At 40.0% G+C, this 20000-nt stretch overlaps 1 protein-coding gene across 1 annotated transcript in view; it reads left to right on the top strand.

Moving 5' to 3' along the window:
• The window catches only part of CCDC178 (coiled-coil domain containing 178), a 292890-nt gene that overhangs the window by 119994 nt on the left and 152896 nt on the right, over nt 1-20000 (top strand). The gene's annotated exons all lie outside the window — the stretch shown is intronic.

Genomic DNA, 20000 nt, shown 5'->3' with positions numbered 1-20000 from the left:
GCAATATTTTAGCTATTTCATGCTTTTATTTTTAAAGACTGAAAACAGTCATATCAGCAATACAATGTGTATACTTACACGATATATTATTTAATAAATGCATTTAAAATAGCTTTCACTTTAGTATCTGGGCCACAGCCTGCATAAATTGAGAAAGTACCAAATTGTTATAAGAGAACCAAAATCTTCTCATATTCCCTTCTGTTTACAAGTTAACGTAAAAAGGGGTTGAATCTAGGTGATAATCATTGAGGAGCTCTTTTATAGTAAGGACTACATAAAGGGAGAAGATTTCCATAAAGTAATAAAAGCTCGATATAGCTGGGTCTGTACAGAGCTGGAACAAATCTCATAGTCAAAATATCTTAGATGAAAGAAGCCTTTCTTTCCAAACTGTGGTATGAATCCAACGTCACTGTCTTAAGTTGTTGTAATGAGGTGTGGAAAGAGGTAGTTTCTGAGATAAATGAGTCCTACCCCACTTAAGGTTGTAAAAATAAGAACCTGGACTAGAATGAATTGAATTGTCAGTCAGTCTAGCATGTAGCACTGGTGTGATGTGTTCCCATTGATCTGCCCTATATGGAATTTAGGCCAATTGATTCCGAACAACTTAGAGTTTCTGCATGTGACCCCAGGTCATTCTCTGACCACTTCATGCCATTTCAGCACAGCCAAGCACCCCTACATTAGATGGATTCAGCCTCTGACAGGAATCTCCAATGGAGGGGAATCCTAGGGTGGTGTAGAACAGTCAGAAACTTTGCTCCCACTTCTAGTGGCTAGGGGGTGGAGACAAGCACTTGTATAATGAAATAGGGATACATTCTCAGTAGGTAATGTAGCTTTTTGGGATCATTGGCAGTTTGGCAGCCCTTGAGGTATATACAGTGATTGTTCCAGTGCAGAGAAGCCTCAGGATTAGGATAGTGCAAAGGACACTTTTGCACACATACCCAAGCTGCAGTTAGTGATATACACCTGTAGCTAAGGACCTGAAATTTTGAGTAACTTCCTGGCTCAGTCCTGGAACTTACAGGCATTTATACATATGCTCCAGAAGTAAGGGGGGGGGGAGGAGGAGGAGTAACTAGAGTGGCTCCAAGAGCTGCTCTAATTAAAATGCCCAGAGTGTCCTGTGTATAGCATCTGCATGCTTCAAAATGTTGGCACTTTAGATAAAGCACCTCTGCCACCATTTTGAAGTGTGGGGATGCTGATACACGAGATACAGGAGGCTGCTGGAGTGTGGTAATTGCCACACTCCAACAGACTTGAGTTAATCGTGCTGGAATTACAGTGCATCAGAGCAGCTTCCTGGCTCGTCTATAGGCACCCTAAAATTGTAGCTCATCTAGGCTAAGTACAGAAAGTCAAAAAGCCCCAAACTGAATTGATTCAATCTTCATGGCTAGGGACAAACATTACACAGAAACCAGTTTAAATGACCAGAAACTGGTTTAAACCTGTAACAGAACAAAATGTTCAGTGCACATAAACCAGTTTGAAAATGGCTGAAACCAGTTTGAGATAAACCTGGTTGAATGTATTATTAAACTTAACTGATTTGGGTCAAACTGGTTTATGCAATGTCTGTCCCAGACCCTTTGCTGGTTTAAGCTAAACCAGACACCCCCAGCATCCCAGTGTGCTCTTTGAACTCGCCGGGGCTCTCTGCTGCACAGTAGAGCTGGCCTCTCCTCTGTGCTCGCTAGCTGCAGCTCTGGCAGAGACTTGCAGGTACAGTAGGGTCTGCTGACTTCCCTGTGCCCCCCTTCCCCACACCACTTGCTGCTTAAGCAGAGATCCCTTCCTCCTCTCTCCCACATCACAGACTGTAGCCAGCATGTGGTATGCTAGCTAATCCTGTGCAAGGCAAATAGGACAGTGTCCGCTTAGGGCTTTTTGGAGGTAATCAACAGCTCAGGTGGTAATGTCTCTGCATTCCTTCCTTTGGACAAGGTTCCTTGGGTAAATCTGATATCTTTTATTGGACCAACTAAATAGCTGGAAAAAAAATTCTTACCAAGCTTTTGGGTTTTAAAACCTTTTGTCAGCCTGAGGAAGCATCTGCAGTTGGTGCTCTTCCTGGATGGAATGAATAGTAAAGAAGCCAGAAGCTGGTATGCCTTTTCCTTTGGAAAAACTGTTTATGAAGAGCTTGTAATGAGCAAGGCTTTGTTTTCTGATGGGGTGTTAAATACTGATAACAGAACTGATAAATGCTCTGTTATCCGGGGGGGCAGGGGGAATTCCTCCCTAATCACAGTGTTCTGCCAGGCCCTCCACGCCCCCTCAACTCAGCCCTGTGCAAGGGAAGGGAGGGCTGCTCTAGTGCCCCCCAGCTTCTAGCCTGAACCACTGCAGGTATGTGCCTGCATTTCTGGAATGTCTGTCTGGTTACAAAATTGATTTAGCCTAGTCAGATTATACTAACCAGCAAAGATTGAATCAATTCAGGCTCACGCTTTTTGAACGTCTGTCCCTAGCCCACAGGTTAGTCTTAAACTGTGTAGTCTGAACCAATAAGCAAGTGAACAGAAATTCACTTTTGATTCCTGAATAGGAGCCACATGCCTGCTGTGGCTCAGGCCAGAAACTGGAGAGTGCTAGAGCACACCTCCCTGCTCAGATGTAACAGGCACCTTGGGACAAGGCTATCCTGGCTATCTTGTTGGGGGGTGGGGGACGCGGGGGAGGCACAAAGTATCCTGGGATGTGGGGGGACCATGAGTTAATGTGAATCTGGACAGGGTCTGGGACAGAAGTTTCACAAACAGATTAAACCTAAATCAGTTAAGTCTGATACTATATTCATCCAGGTTTATCTAAACCAGTTTCAGCCATTTTGAAAGCATTATGTGCACTGAATCTCTATTGTGTTTCAAATTTGAACCAGTTTTCGATCACTTAAGTTTCTTTGTAATTTCTGTTACTAGACCTAGTCATGAAGTGACATAAATAGAGGTCGTTGTGTTCAGGCCAGGTCAGCATCCAAGAGAAAACCATTCAGGTATTTGAGTTTGCCACTGGAACATAAACTTCTGTGACACTAATGTCTAAAAAAAAAAAGTATTTGGAGTGGTGTATGGCTTCCTACTGCAGAATTATTGTAAAGTTATAATTGAATATATAGGTATATATAGGTGTAGTAGATAAGCTGAAGGATAAGGCTAGGACTCAGTGGCCGCAACTACACAAGTGGTGGTTTAACAGAACCCTGCAATACTGTGCAGTACCGTCACTGCACATTTTTTTCTGACACTACTGCACAATAGCAATGAGCTATTGCATAGTACCTCATTACTACTGCGCTGTAGGGTCTCGTGTGGACATGCCCAGTGTGACTGAGACAAATTGGATGATGATTGGGCCAAAAAATGTCATGAGGGTTCAACAAGGCAAGTGCAAAGTCCTCTACAATCCTGTTCACCACTACAGGCCAGGAACCAACTGGCTAAGCAGCAGCTTTGCAGAAAATCACCTCAGGGTTACAGTGTACAATAAGCTGGATATGAGTCAAAGGTGTGCCCTTGTTGCCAGGAAGGCTAATGGCATACTAGGTTGCATCAGTAGGACCATTGCCGGCAGATTGAAGGAAGTAATTATACCCTTCTATTCTGCACTGGTGAGGCCACATCTGGAGTATTGCGTCCAGTTTTGGGACCTCCCCCTACAAAAAGGATGTGGGCAAATTGGAGAGAGTCCAGCAGAGGGAAACAAAAATGGTTCAGGGGTTGAGGCACATGACTTATGAGGAGAGACTGAGGGAACTGGTCTTATTTAGTCTGTGGAAGAGAAGACAGAGGGTGGATTTTATAGCAGCTTCCAGCTACCTAAGGGGTCATTCCAAAGAGGATGGAGCTAAATTGTTTTTAGTGGTGGCAGATGACAGAAGAAGGAGCATAGTTTCAAGTTACAGCAAGGGAAGTTTAGGTTGGATATTAGGAAAAAACTGTCCACTAGGAGGGTGGTGAAGCATTGGAACAGGTTACCCAGAGAGGTGGTAGAGTCTCCATCCTTGGAGGTTTTTAAGGCCTGTCTTGACATAGCACTGGCTGGAATGATCTAGTTAAAAATTTCATAAATTACAGAGTCAGAAGGGACCCAATGGATCATCGTGTCCAACCCTCTGTCCCTGGCAGGAAAGAGGACCAAGGTCAGACGACCCCAGCCAGCAGATTGTTAAGCCTCCTCTTGAAGACCTCCAAATTAGGTGATAGCATCACCTCTCTTGGAAGCTCATTCTAGACTCTGGCCACCCTTATTGTAAAAAATGTCTTCCTAATGTCTAACCTAAATCTACTCTCCACTAGTTTGCACCCATTATTCCTAGTTACTCTGCTTTGAGCAGGGGGTTGGACTGGATGACCTCCTGAAGTCCCTTCCAACTCTCATTTTCTATGATTCTGTGAATCTGTCCCTGGGAAGAGAAATAAGGAATATAGTGTGCTTGCAGACATAAAAAATACCCCCCCAAAAAACAGCACTTTAAACTTGGCGTGTTCCCGCACCATGCCCCATACATGCTCAGAAGAAGCAGCATGTTACTTCAACCCAGCTTGCCCAGCACCTGTAAAGTGTGAACACTTTATTGGGGCTTTTTCTGACATTTTTATCTAATAGCTTATTGAATCAGCTTGAGCTAAAAGTGTCAGTAGGCCTCGCTGAAGCACCTGGTCTTTATAGACAGTGCGCAGGTGGGGTGAATAATGCACTGTTTCTTCCGTTAAAGCACAGGTTTATTTTTTTTTTTAAATGTCTGCAAGCAGCCATAGACTTTACAAAACAAAGGGTACTAGATAAGGCCCTTAGTCCTGCTTTTAATTATTGGAGTTTAATGACCATCAACATCAAATGTAGTTTTGATTAAATAATAAATTATACATTAAAGAGGTACTGGTAAAATGTTTTGCGTTTTTTTGTTTTTTCAGTGATGTATTTTCAAGTAGTATAACAGCAAAAAATGTTTTTTAGATGCTCTTAGAGATCTAAAAATGGAAATCTGGGGCTGAATGACAATATCGCATTATTGTCTCTTCCAGATTACAAGAGGATCATGCATTTTAGCTGACCAGAGAGACCTGTCCAAAGGAAAATTAAGGGTATCTGAAGATGTTGCACTTAGATTTATCTAACTAGCATTAGATCAATCTAAGAGCTGATCCATACAAACATCTTGGAAGGTTAGATGGCACAAAATGGTCAGGCCCATCTAACTTTACCTAGGAGGTGAACTATGTAGATCGGGTTAACCCATACATGTTCTAACCCAAACATGTGTACCAGTACCCTCGATGGGCAACCCCTCCTGCCCCTGCCCCCCACAATGGACTCACCAGCACCTGCTGGATGCATTAGTCCCCACTACCCATCCCAACTTACTTAGATTGCATTCCCAGGGTTTAGGCACCAGGTAATGTGTGTACTCGTGGGACCTGATCTATGAATACATAGCTTTAAGTGAGCCACATGATTGTAGATTGGGTCCTGTGAATATGTTTCCATGTATGTAGCACAGTTCCATGGCTAGGAAAGGTCCAGCTGCTCCCACAGTTCTGGAACTGCACTTTTCCTACCCCCTCCTCCAACCCTGACCAGGCTATCTTTAGCCCTGTGATCCTTCCCCCCTGGCCCCAGGATGGACCACCAACTCCTCCCTCCCACCCCTGCCCCCACCAACTCACAGAACACACAAGCTCCCCCAAACCCACCCCAAACCCACCGCATCCCCCACATTGGTAGCCTCCCTGCCCCTCCCCCCTGTTGGGGCTCCTAGCACCAACAAACATCTGTACAATCCGATCTATAATCACATGGTGTGATTGTAGATTGGATCCTAGGAACATCTGTCCATGGCCTTAGTGTTGTGGGCATATATTAATTGTGAATTAATAAATGCAGATTATTATTATTAGATAAATGCAGATTATTTACATCGTGGATCTTTCTGTGCAGCATACAGGGATATGAATAGGTCTGTTAAAGTACAGGTCTGTTGTTCTGAGTGAGACCATCAGGATTGATGACTAATTATACCGTGGAATGTTTATGAACTATAGCTTTCTTCAAATTCCGGTCTAATTATTGCAAGAGAAGTTCTGAAATAGGGCAGACAATCTGGAGTGCCAAGCTTTCATTTTTAATTCCTTTTGAACTTGAAAAAAGGCTTTGATGGACAAGGTTTCCTTTGCTGCCTGCCTGCAGTAACGGTCTGCCAGTTTCTGCAGAGAGCCTGAGTCTTATGCCAAAAGCTTTTCTGCACGTCTTTTAGAATAGGAAATGTAATAGAGGGTCTAGTGCAGAGGTGAGGAGGGTTTATCAGGGCATCAGTGGTCACAGACTTGTCTCTTGCAGGTGCAGGGGGGAGAGTGGGAGGAGGGGAAAGGCGAATGGAAAAAGTGTTGACCCACTGGATCTTCTCACAATTTTTTCTGAATAGCCAGAAAGATGGGTTCCTGAAAGCCTTCCAGGCTTTACATCTACATCTACATCTACATCTACATGCTCTACATCTTTGTTGACTATCTTAAGGAAGTATATAAAGCAGTGAAAGTTACAATGGAAGTCTGCTACCTCAGAGTGGCCTCCCACTTCTTGTTAGAGGGAACAATGGAGGTTGACAAATAGTAAAGCATTCACCTGCTGCTCTTTCTCCACATTTTCTAAGCCACATAAGGTGAAAGTGCAATTGGTATTGGATGAGGTCAGAACTACATGAATTTTTCCTTGGGAAGCTGTCTGCTTAAGTGGCAGGGGGTGGGATAATGAAACTCTCCGTATTTACAACTGTAGGGCCATCTTTTTCTCTCCTCAGTAGTTAATGGTCCCATTAATTATCCTTGGTGCTTTCTGTAGTACTGCTGTTAAAAAACCTTGTTTAATATAGTACTTACTAAAAAGCAAATTATTCCTCCCTTACCTGAGATTTAAGAAAATCTTGTCTCGTGCCAGCAGGTTGCACATTTACTTTAGGTCCGTCCAAAAAAATCACTTTGGTGAATATAAAGGAATAGGCATGGCTACTCTACGGACAGATTAGTCAGCAGTCTTGCCTGCCTAACCAAGAGAAAAGAATCCAGAGGATCTTCTATGTAGGCCCAGTCATGGATAATACATGATCAGCTATGTGAATTTATGATTTGTCTACCTTGTTTTCTAGTACTATAGGGCATTTATACACATACACTTTTGTGTCCAGATGCACCGGAGATCTAGCACATTGGAGCAGACTCGATTAATTGAATCTGCTGTGCATGCAAGCTGACACGCATCGCTTGCAGTTGTACAAGTGATGAAGTGCATATCAGCACAGAGAAAATGGCAGCAGTGCACTTTTGAACTAAAATACCTTCTATGCGTTTTAGTTCAGAAGCGGACTGCCACCATTTTCTGCACACTGATGTGAATTTTGCCACTTATACAACTGTAAGCGATGCAGCTCCGGACACTTTTCCTGAGGTGCTTGCATGTATAAAAATGCCCATAGTTTAGATGCTGGTAGTTAAATCATGGTAAGTTTGTTAACTGAGACTTGTGCATGTGACATTTGGATTGCAAAGCTATCTAGTTACCCACCAGCATTCTCTACTTCTACAGTCTTTAAGCATTTTGAGCCAGCCAAAATTTTCTATTATCAGAAATCAGTTAACTGCATGATTTACTCAGGCTGATCTCAGTAGCTTAAATCTCCCAGTAAAATGTATCCCTAAGAGGAATGAATTGTTAAATTAGCTGAAATTGCACTTTTGAGAAACTGAAACAGGTGTGATTTGAACACACATTTTGCTTAGACTTTTCCATCTGGCAAAAGAATACACTTTAAAAATAAAAACATTGTAAAGTTTGTTATTTTCCAGTTTTTACCTGACTTTTTCTACTTTTTAGTCTAAAGTAGACTACAACTTACCTATCAGTCTTCATGTTTTTGTTTAAAAATGGAGTTTCAATGGTCAAAGCTGTTTTGACTACATAAAAATGCATTTGTGGGTCAGACATCTATAAAATATGGTTTAAACTGTTTGTTTACTTTGTCAGTGATCATAGGGGTTTACTGCTGCTAATGAGCTAAAGGCTAAACGTTATTCTCCAACCAAGGTGATACAGAGGATGCAGCATCAATCAAAATATCAAACTCCTATGGTGAAAATACTCATAAACAATGTGGACATTTTGCAGTTCTATTTGTTGAAGATCCTTTTCACATATTGTATTACACATACAAAAAATACTGTAAAAATTCAGTCAAATTGGTGGCAGTTTTGGAGTGGTATTGTAGCCATGATAGTCTAGGAAAAATGCAAGAGGCAAGGATTTTTGTGGATGTTATTTTTTTATTGGACCAACTGTATAGTTGGGAGGGGGTGGGGGGAATATAGACAAGATTTTGAATACCAAGTATTCTTCCTCAGGTCTCTGAGAAAAAGGCAGATGAAGCCTGAGCTAAATAGCAGCTAGAACAAAGGTCTGTGTAAAACTCTATATGCAAGTAAAATGAGGGTATAAGAGACATTATCAGGTAGCTAACAGACAAGAGGAAGGCAATAGAGAGGATAAACTGATAAGTGAAAGAGCAAGACCATTCAAGAGGGTCATGGGGTTCAGAGTGATTAGCAGGGATCAGGCAGATTATAAATAGCTATGAAGTCAAAATTTGTGTTAAATCCATGGTCCTCAGTATCCAATCAGCTAATGATTTTTTCTTAGGTCCACCTTCTAAAGGTGTTTTTTGTAAATTTCCTTGAGCACAAGGACTGTGAGGTCAGAAAGCGAGTGAAAAATGTTCTCCTACTACTTGTGTTCAGTATCTTTGTCCTGTGATTGTTCATTTGATCTGTGCTTCAGTGCAGGTGAAAGATTCTCAATATAATGCTTCTGTCATGGTTTACAGTAGAAGGAAATAACAATTGTTATATAGATCTTGAATTCCTACTCACGTTGGTACAAGTTTTCACACAGATTTCAGTGAAGCAGGGTGAGGGCCTCTGCTATTTTTCTGCTTATAAGTGGCATCCATCAGATTCTAAAGGGATCCGCATTACTATGCAACCTTTGATAACTAGGATTGGGTTATTTTTGCTTTATTTTACAATTACTGAAATATATGACAAAAGTTTCATTGGCAGTACTTTCATTGAAAGTGGCAAGATCAGGCCCTAAATCAGATTCTGTTTTTTTTTTTAACATTCACATTGGTTTGAAAATGTCTTATTTAATAAATGAAAAAAATGAAGGCTCAAATAATAACAAATACCAGCCTGATTGAAAAAATATGAAAAACTTATGTTCAAGTCCTGATCTTTTAATGAGTATGGCATAGCCAAAGAATATTTGTCTGCACTGTATTTCACATTGTGTTATATCATTCTTTGTATCATAGTTATAGTTAGGGCCAAACATGCCATCCATTAGAACTATATAGTCCCATTCAGTAGGAATTTAGGTTTTGACTTTTAGAGTAGGTGAACACTTATTTAACAGTTGTTTTTGCTTTCTTTAATATCTCACAAATAGTGATAAGAATGGCAGTGGCAGGGTTTTGATGGTGTGTTGTAAAGATACAGCCATTTATTAAGTTATACTTATGCAAGAACATGTACTGATATTCAGTTTTCTTCTTATCATTCCTAAGAGCTTTTCACACTTCATTCTCCACAAATGCAATTGTTTTGGTGCAATAAGGTTTAGAAAATCACTGTTGCATAGTAATATTCTTCTGAACTGGACAAGATGGTATCTCTACTTTTAACACATGCTGCATCAAGATGTCTACTGCTACAAGTTGTATTTTTTTCTGTAGTTTGGTACTTCTGGAATCAAAGGATTATTTGAATGCTAAATGAGTTTTTATATTTACCTAAAAAAGACGATGTATACTAATCCTTCAGGTTTCAGTTCTATATATGGGTCTATTGCAGGTCTATTCTCTTGCACATAAATTTCCATTGATCTTAGAAAGCAAATTACCACACCTTATAAATTTTAATAAATCTATTACAGTAGCTCATATGTTCTTCATCACCATTTTTTGAATTGTGCATATTATATTTTAAAATTATTTAAGCTTATTATCTGAACTCTAAAGATCAAAGTATAGCTGCCGATAATATAAACTTTTAATACTGCCCCACTTTCAGACAAATTGAATTATCAGTAATTTACTAAACAATCTAAAAAACAAGGAGTTCAACAAGAAAGTCCATTAAAATAGGATATTGTTATTACTATTAGTCCTCAACTGCGTGATTGCATCAAATCCAAACCTTTCCTTGTCAAAGTATGGCTTTGTTATATGTATGTAACATTTTCTTTTATTATGTTGTTTGTTATATATAAACCTGAATTTATTATTATTTAATATATGCTATTAAATATGTAGGATGTTCAACAGGGCTAGATTCATGTAAGGACTTCTGGAATTTTCTGACTTGTTTATGTTTAATAGTTCAGTTACATTAAGTTAATACTTCTAGTTTAACATATAATTTCTTACCTTACATAGAAAATACATAGGTGAGCCATAATCAAGTTGGTACAGCCCATGGGAGATCTGTAATCTGCAGTCCAGCCCATGCTGTCTTGTTATACTTTTAAAGAATAAACTTTGTTTACTGTACTTATGGCAGCGCATCTCTTCTTTTTAACTGATAAATGTTTTGGTATAGTTTTGGCCTAGCATACTTCAGATGTCAAGTTCATATGCTCTGTGCTAAGATTATCCCAGAAAGCGATGAATACTCCATCCTCAGTTACTGTCATCTCTTACTGGCTAGACTACTTATAGTTTTAGGAGTCTCTTGCTGAGCTCATGTCAGTGGACCTGTGTTTAATTTAGGCAGTGCAGGCATAGTTTTAAGTGGATATGTCTTGGATACAACCTTTGTAGATGTTGGGCTATCTTGGGCAATTGTATTGCAGTTACATCTTCTAAATAGTATGCCTTGTGCATTAATACAGCTTGGATATGAAAGGCGGGTCTCAGGTCAATTTCTGAACAGGGTATAATGTCTACAGTTTCCAGTGATGAGCAAGGTCATGTGGGAGTTTTAAAAAGAGCTTTAAAAGAAAAGCTAGAGATCAAATTGGCATCCATCCCCCAATGGCAAAAACCAGTACCTTCTCTACAGGTGCTGTTGAGCCTGCCTGTTCTGATCCTCTCAATAAACCCCCTCTAATAATACAATCTTGAAAATCTGCAGTCCAGCTTTCCCACTCTAACCTCCCCTACCCTACAGCTATCAAATACTTCTTTTCATTTTTACCTAGCATCTGTATTCACACTCATGCAGCTATAGAGATCTTCTTGTATCCCTGAACCCCATTTTTCAATCTCTGACTTTGTAGATTTTATCAGAACACAGCCACAAAAAATATGTGATGACTTAATGCTAGAAAACTTAGCCCACCTCCAGAAATACTATTGCTCTAGCATTCCAAGTTTTAAGACTTAGTTCAGGTAATGTTATACCATAAGCAACACAAAGTATATTTATTAGTCCAGTATTTTTCTTAAGGCACGTACACACATTCATGGGGACCTGATCTACAGTCATGTGGCTTACTTTACATAGATTTGGGTCCCTGCTTGTGCCAATGTTTCAGGATCTGTGCCAGAAATACCGTCTAAGGGTGAAGGGAGAATGGGTGGGCTAAAGGCGGGGGGGGTGCCAGGGTAGGTTGGCAGGTGGTGGAGGTTGGTGAGTCTGTGGAAGGGATTGTCAGTCGAGGATTGGGGGTGTCAGAAGGCTAAAAACAGCTCAGTTGGGTTTTGAAGAAATAGGAAAAGCACAGCCCCAGGGCCTGGGCAAGTGTCTGGGCTTTCCCAGCCCTGGGGCCTCGCTCTGAACATGTACAACTATTCAGGCTATATTGGGCAGGGGTTAGCCTGATCTACATAGTGCACCACCTCAGATGAACTAAGTTAAATCAATCCAGGCATTTTTTGCTCGATCTAACCTCCCCAAATGTATGTACAGTTAGGCACTTACATTGACTTACACTTAGATTGACCTAACTAGAGTTAACATGCCCTTAAGTGAAAAAGGTCTTATAGGAAGAAAAATTAAGGAATTTTTGTGAAGCTGCTCTTTTAAATAAAATTACTTTTGTGTGTTCATGTAATGAAACAAGTGGTCAAAAATTCATGATTCACTCTGTGATTTTAGTTAACTATGGCTATTTGACGACCCATATTTGTATGGTTATCTGTATTACTAAGTGATTCCATGTGTTACAAGTCTATCTTGCAGGCTGTTTAGAAGGCCGCAATCTAATCTGCAGGGCCAATAAAACATTTTTAGGCTGTATATGATGTGGTGAGATTTTCGTTTAATACCACAGGTAATGCTATAATCCTTGTTTAACCACATAGTGCAGATATGATGGAAAATCATTTTTATTTTGAAAAACAACACTTTTTTACATTTTCGCCCCTTTTACCTTTTTAATCATAAAATTTTCATTCAAAATGGCTTTAAAGACTTAGACTACATTATCTTCAGTAACAGCAGTGCAAACACCTGGCAGATTATTTGTAATTCTAATCAGTTTTTAAACTATTGGCCTTCATTACACAGCCCACAGAGTGCTTGTGGCCCACAACATGTATAATTGTAACCCACCATAAATTAGTAACATGGCCTCCATAATTTAGTGTTGCAGAAGCTATTGTTTATCTAAAAGAACATTGTTCTTATGAAAAGATGAGTTACTTCTAATATGTATACTAATTACTGAAAATTATTATATGACAATCGGATGTCCTCAGCCAGTCATAACAAAGAAATACTGTCAGGTTGTCAGCTCATAAACCTACTCCTTGGAGCTGATGCACCCACAGTAACTAAGCTCATGTTTTGAATAGGTTTTGAGCTTCCATAAAATCATATTTTAATTTACAGATGTTTTTCCTGCCCCCAATCTAGAATATTTCTTCTGACAGCGATGGCAAACATTAGGGACTTTAAATGAAAATTACAGTGTGTGGTGAAGTTATAATAATAATGAATAGTATCAGATTTCTACTTGAAATAGTCACATTAGGACTTGAACTATCACAAGATAAATGTAGAGTGGTGGCAATGCCTTATTATGTTAGTTGACACTGATGAACCTAGGAGATCATTACTTTTCTAAGTGGGTATTAAGAGAGCATAATAGTTTCTTTCTAACTGTTATTATTTACTATATCTGGCAGTTGCCAGTAGTCTGGGGTCTCTTGGAGGGATCAATCTTATGAGCTGCTGAGTGTCCTTAACTTCCATTGTCTCCTACAGATGGCCATAAATCTAAAAGTCTTTTTTTCCCCTAAATGCAGTCTTGTAGCTTTCATCTATGCCTTTATCACCTTGAGAGTGGGCTGCTGCAATGCACTTTTATGTAGGATACCTTCTGAATCCTATCATTTCCATGAGCGCATTGAATTGGTACTGGGCACCCTGCATTAGTTGCCTCTTGGCTTCTGGATTGATTTTAGCATGCTATTTTCTGGCCTGTAAAGATATGGCATGGGACCTGCCTGGCAAAAGAACAGCCCCCTAGCCTATGCTGTAATATCAGTGGTGAGTTTAATGGAAAAATTAGCTGAAATCTCTTTGGTGAAAGGTAGTGGAGGTGCTGGTAAGACATTCTATGTTATGTCTGTGGACATTTAACTTGATCTGCACACCTGTATTAGACAGTTTGTCAGCATTCACAGCATACTGCAATGTCTGCCTTTTTCCCTTGTCATGAGGCTATTGGGGTTTTCATTTGTGGTTTGTTTTTTGTTGTTGTTGCTGTATATTTGAGTTGATTTGGAGAACCAAATGATAAACCAATATTATAAAAAAATGTGAGAGGTATTTGGAGCTTTGGGCTGGTGCACTTCTATTGCACTTTAGAAATCTAAAGAAATAAAAAATGTGTTCTTGTCATTGCTTATCATTACATTGTTTTATATGTGTTAGTAGGTAAACCACTATAACTGTTGTTTGAAAAACTCAGAATATTATTATAATGACAGATGGCAGGTATATATTGAAAACTAGAAACTTTTAATAGATGTTTAATAAATTAACCATATATAAATGTTAAAGGTATTTTTATTGTCCGGTATTTAAAACAATTTGCATTTAGCATAAATCTTACAGACGATAGATATACAAAGTAAGACAAACCTTGGGAAGGCAAAATAAAATCACAAATGTCATTTAGTGGGAAAACCATGAAAGGGAATTGTCTTTAATTAGTTCACAGTTGGAGATTTGTTCATACTGCTTATTTTAGTTAAGTCTTTCATTGGGGAGAAACAAGCTATTTAACTTCTAAGATCCTTGGATGAGAGTGGGCCTTAAATCTCCTAACTTGTATATTGCCCGGAAATATCTTAAAATATATGCTTTTTTGGAACATATTGTACCTGTGTGTAAATGCATGGTGAATTTTCTTTCGATAATAGTTAAAATCTGAAGTAAATTTAGACTTGCTATATGCAGTGCTGGATCACTTGCCAAAAAGGACATTTGGATCCACCTATCAGCAACAGCTTTAATGTCCAGTAACCCAAGACATGAAACTAACATTTTTATAGCATTTGGAAGCTGGATTCTCAGTTTTACAATGGTTTAGTAGTGTCTGTAGTAGTGTCTGTTTTCTAGCTCAGCATTTTATGAGGGATCCATCCTTAAAATCAACTCATTTTGATTACCACACCTTGTACATTCCAACTTGATATTAGCAGCTTCTCTCTTTAGAGAACTAAAGCTATAAAACAGTTCATAATAGTGTTTAAAAGAAGTTTGGAACCCCAGCTTCAAAATGGCATAAAGCATTACTAAGGCCCACAGAAGTCATAGAAAGGTAGGACTGGATGAATCTGCCATAGGTCATCCAGTCTAATCTCCCATCTAGGGCAGGATTATCCCTATCCAAACCATTTTATGTAAATCCACAATCTAACCTCTTTGGGTACCTACAAATATTTGGGAAGGTTAGGGGGAGGTTAGATTGAGTTAGCTTAGATCTGGTGACCATTTTTAAGTTGGGATGGGGAGGCTAGCTTGGGGGAACAAGCAGGGTCTGGGAGAGATTGGGGAAATCGGGGGCAAGCAAGTTCTGCATGGAGGGTTGGTGGGGACCAGGAGGATGTGCAAGGATCAGGGAGGCAAGCAGGGTATGCAGGGGACATAGATTTCATAGACAGTAGGGCTGGAAGGGACCTCGGAAGAACATTGAGTCCATCCCCTTGCCCCAGGAGCAGAAAGTCAGCTGGTGTCAAAGGATCCCAGCAAGATAAGTCCAAATGTCTCTTAAAGGAATCCAGAGTAAGTGCTTGCACCACCTCTTGTGACAGTCTGTTCCAGGCCTTGGGGGCTCCGACAGTAAAGAATTTCTTCCTTATGTCCAGCCTGAAATGGTCTTGGTGGAGTTTGTGACGATCTGACCTTGTCATTTCTTGGGGTGCTCTGGTGAACAGGTATTCCCCCAGATCCTGATGTACACCCCTTATATGCTTATAGGCAGCCACCAGGTCCCCCCGAGCCTGTGCTTTTCTATGCTGAAGTGTCCTATGGCTCTCAGCCTCTCATCATAGGGCCTGTTCTCCTGCCCTCTGATCATGTGTGTGGCTCTCCTCTGGATCCTCTCAAGCTTCTCCACATCCTTTTTAAATTGCGGAGCCCAGAATTGGATGCAGTACTCAAGCTGCGGCCTCACCAAGGCCAATTACAGCGGGAGGATGACATCGTGGGATTTGCTTGAGAAGAATCTATGGATGCAAGCCAGAGTTTTGCTCACTTTACCAGCTGCAACATCACGTTGGTGGCTCATACTCAGCTTGTGGTCAATCATGACCCCCAAGTCTCTTTTGGCCGTGGTGCTAGCAGGCGTAGCACTGCCAAGCCTATAAGCACGCTGCAGGTTTTTCTTCCCAAGGTGCAGTGCCTTGCATTTTTTGGTGTTGAATGCCATCAGGTTTTTAGGTTTTTACATGGAGGAGTTGCAAAGGCTAACAGGGTCTGCAGGGGAGATGATGGGATTGGGGGGGTTAGAGGAGTCTCTCTTTCCTCCCTCCCCAGGCTTGCTATATATAGCCCCCTGACCCCCTCAGTCCCAGATGAATAACCCCCCAATAAATTCCCCCCCCAATCTGTCCACCCCTCCCTCCACCCTAGCTTACTTCCATTGACTCCTGGCACTGGGGAATGTCAGTAAAATGGTTACTAGGAGTGACTTGCAGGATGGAGGGGGTTGGTGGGCTCTGCAGGGGCTGGCTGGTCCACAGTGATGTGTTGTCTATCTGAGGGCAGGGCAAAGAGCCAGGAGGTTAAAAATAGTCTTGTGTTGGGGGAAGGTAGGAAAAACACAGACCTGGTGTGGGGCCAGAAGTTGGGCTTTCCCAGCTCCAGGGCTGTGCTGAGAACTGTACAGAAGTTCAGTTAGGTTGGTCTCACCAGACTGTATCTAAGTTAGACTACCTTGGAGGTAGGGTTAACTTAGATCGGGCTGGCCATTTTTAGACCAATCTAAATGTCCTGAACTTGTGTACAGTTCATGCTTAGATCCTTGGTTAGATCAATTTAAATGCAAGTTCACACACCTGGGCAAACTAAATTTGATCAGGTGGCAATTTTTAATGTGATCTAACCTCACTGAACTTCTGTACCTAGCCTGTGTAAAATTAATGTCAAGACTGACACAACACAAGACATAACACTCTAACCTGCCAGAGGTAAAGCAAGGGGACTACAACAGCTACCGTCTTGTGCTCCATGCATGTTTTACAGTACTGTAATTTAGATAACATTTTATAAAACACTATAAAGTTACATTGCTCTTAAACGTGACAAAAGTGCAGTGTTTGGTAGTGGGTCCTCTGAGCCTTCCTGTACTTTCCAGGCTAGGAGGAGGTGGCGCTTTGCAGCTTCCTAGGTCTTCTCCACTGGTCAAAAACTTGACCAGCATGCAGAAGTTATTTAAAGTGCTGTAGGTTGCTAAAATACTGTAAAATACAGCTCTTCAAATGTAATACCTCATTTTTAATACAGTTTAATTTAAAGCACTGTACCCATTTTTAAAGCACTCTAAAGCTACGCACTTCTGTTAAGTCACTGCAATAATGCACTTACAGTATTGCACTTATGCAGTAATGGTGAAAAAAACAACTTCTGTACACACCCAAAAATGGATGTGGACATAAGATTTTCAACATTATACCTAACTTTTAGATGCCTGGCTCCCAAAACTGGACTACACAAACCTGAGTTAGGTGCTTAAGTTCCTTACAGGGTGGATGGGGAGAGTTAGGTATTTCAGAGTGAGGTTCACAGCTCTCAGTATGATGTCCTTCTTCTAGATTTAAGCCCTTATCTAAAGACTGCAATTAGTCACCAATGTAAGACTAGGCTTATAGCCTGAAACCGTTTTTCATGCATTATATGCAAGTACCAAAAGACAAACTCTGTCATGCCAAATGCTAAGCCAGTTTATCTTGGGATACAAGTGGTGGATCAGCCACAAAGAAATTGTTTGTTGAACAGCAACATTTTTATGGTGAGAAATATCCCACAATATTTTAATGTATGGTGTCTTGACATGTTACAATTTGTGATGCAACAAATGTAACATCTGCCAGGGGCCTGGGAGTCAGGATTCCTGAATGGTAATTCAGCTTTAAATTCAACCTTGACATTTAATAGCGTAACCTTTATTAAGTCATGTAACCATTTTTTGTCTATTTTTTAGTCAGTAAAATGGTAATAATAACTGTTACTATTCCTCTGATTCCTTTAAATTGCTTTAAATAATGCTTGCACAATACTTTAAAAAATATAAAGTACTAAATAAATGTTATACATTACCATTAATTAGATCTTTCAAGATCGGCTCAATATCAGATATTCAGTGATGGTTGGATGGAATTGTTTATACTTAAAAAGTGAAATTCCAGAAAAATGTATAGAAACAGGTTTAAGTAGTACCTGTCATCTTTCAGGTTCTTGATATTGTGCCCATAACAGTTTATCAAAAACTACCTTGTCTTTGGCCTTCCCCTTTTATATAATAACCAATTCTTTTTTATACTGTTTTTATATGAATGAATGTAGAAACACAATAAGAGTATAAAGGAAAGGAAAGGTTTAATACTAATATTCTATCTTGACGGCAATGATAAAACTCAGAGGCTATGCCTCATTGTTTAGTGACAAAATTAATGAATATTATTATCCATCTTTCTTTTCACCTTGCCTTGTGTCTACTTAAGTAGTATTTACTGAAAATTAAAACTTTAATATTAAAGCATTACATAAAGAAACATGCAGTAATATTCTCTAACAAATAGGTGGATATTAGTCTAATTTAGACATTTTATGACATTTATTTTAAAAACTCTTTAGCACATCTAAGTATGTTTTGAGAGAATAGATTTCCATTGCTGCAGTCATAAAATACGGAGATTAGCTCAACATAAATAGTTTTGTAGGCAAATTGAAGTTCACAGTGTCTATGGCTATAGGTATTATGCTAGAATGAGAAATGCTTTCAAAAGTAATTTAGTAGACCTTATATTTCCTAGGCTGTAAGCTTTCTACAAAATATGCTTATCCAAGCATATGATTCTCAAGTTTGGTGTCCAACTTTGGGAGATTATAAATCTTAATACTACTACAGAGACCAGAAATTCACCCGTAGGCTAAGTGATTGGATCCTTGCAAGTTAGTGTTTTTTCTTCACTTTGTGGTGGAGGGTGGTAGTGTCAGGGGGTGGGGGTGGTTGGAGATGCAGTGAAACATTTTTGGAAGAAAATTGCCTCATGTTCTCTTCCTTCTATTAACTGTGCAAGGTTTACCATGCACCCAAGTGTACAGTGTAATCTGACAATTTTGAAGCTCTGTATTGCCCTTGGACAACTTGGTTCGCTGTAATGAATTGACATTTATATCTCTCATTCCTATGAATGTGTTCTCATTCTATAGAAGGTGGTTTGATTTTTCATTTTTCATAGTTATTAAAGACAGTGACGGTGGTGCTAGGATAAAACAATAGCAACTATGTCAACATAAAAGGGGAAAATATCAATATTTAAGAGTCAGAAAAGCCTGAGGCTGAATTGATTTAATCTTCTAAATGCATCTAAAATGTGTAGATTGAACTGATAAGCAAGTGAACAGACATTTCATTTTGGATTCCAGAAATGCAGCCATATGCCTGCAGCAGCCCAGACCATATGCTGAGGACTCTAGAGCAGGGACGGGCAATTATTTTGGGCAGAGGGCCGCTTACTGAGTTTTGGCAAGTCATCGAGGGCTGCATGACAGGCAGCCCAGGGCAGATAAATATTAATTTTCTAAATTTTTTAGACTCTTTGGTTCTGAAGATGGCTCAAGTTGCAGCAAGTGACTCCTGTTAAATTTTATTACTAGTGAGACGGACAGACAGTTGGAGCAGCAAAACTGCATTATCAAGGATACTGTTATTTAGTCCTCTAGCGGCATGGTATATCTCAGATCTTTCTGTCATAAATGAAAATTTGAGAACGTCTCTATTGTTTTTCAGGAGCCCGGTTCCCTGATTATTATCTCTGGAATGAAGTCACAGGTTCCTGTATGGGTTTTTTTCCCCCTTGGCTTGTGATACTTGGAAAATTTAGGGAGGACAAAGATCAGATGATGCTAATATCAGCAATTTAGTTTAATCTCTTTGGCCTCTCAGACATTGAGCTCTACCAGTTTTTCTATCAGCTCATCCAAATCTCCTACTGAGGTAGGAGATATTCTCAAGTTCTTTAGGTAAATCCATACCTTCATCTCTAACAGCCTTAATTTATTAACATAGTTTCATAGTAGCTAGAGTCGGAAGGGACCTAGGAAGATCATCTAGTCCGACCCCCTGCCTTGGCAGGAAAGAGCACCGGGGTCAGATTACCCCGGCAAGGTGCCTGCACCACTTCCCCTGGAAGCTGGTTCCAGGCCCTAGCCGCCCTGACTGTGAAGTGGCGCCTCCTAATATCTAATCTAAACTTA

Source organism: Crocodylus porosus, unplaced genomic scaffold (assembly GCF_001723895.1).
Source record: "Crocodylus porosus isolate Cpor-Errol unplaced genomic scaffold, CroPor_comp1, whole genome shotgun sequence".
Lineage (NCBI taxonomy): Eukaryota > Metazoa > Chordata > Crocodylia > Crocodylidae > Crocodylus > Crocodylus porosus.
Note: the sequence above shows the minus strand (reverse complement) of the source record. Positions and strands in the feature narration are given on the sequence as shown.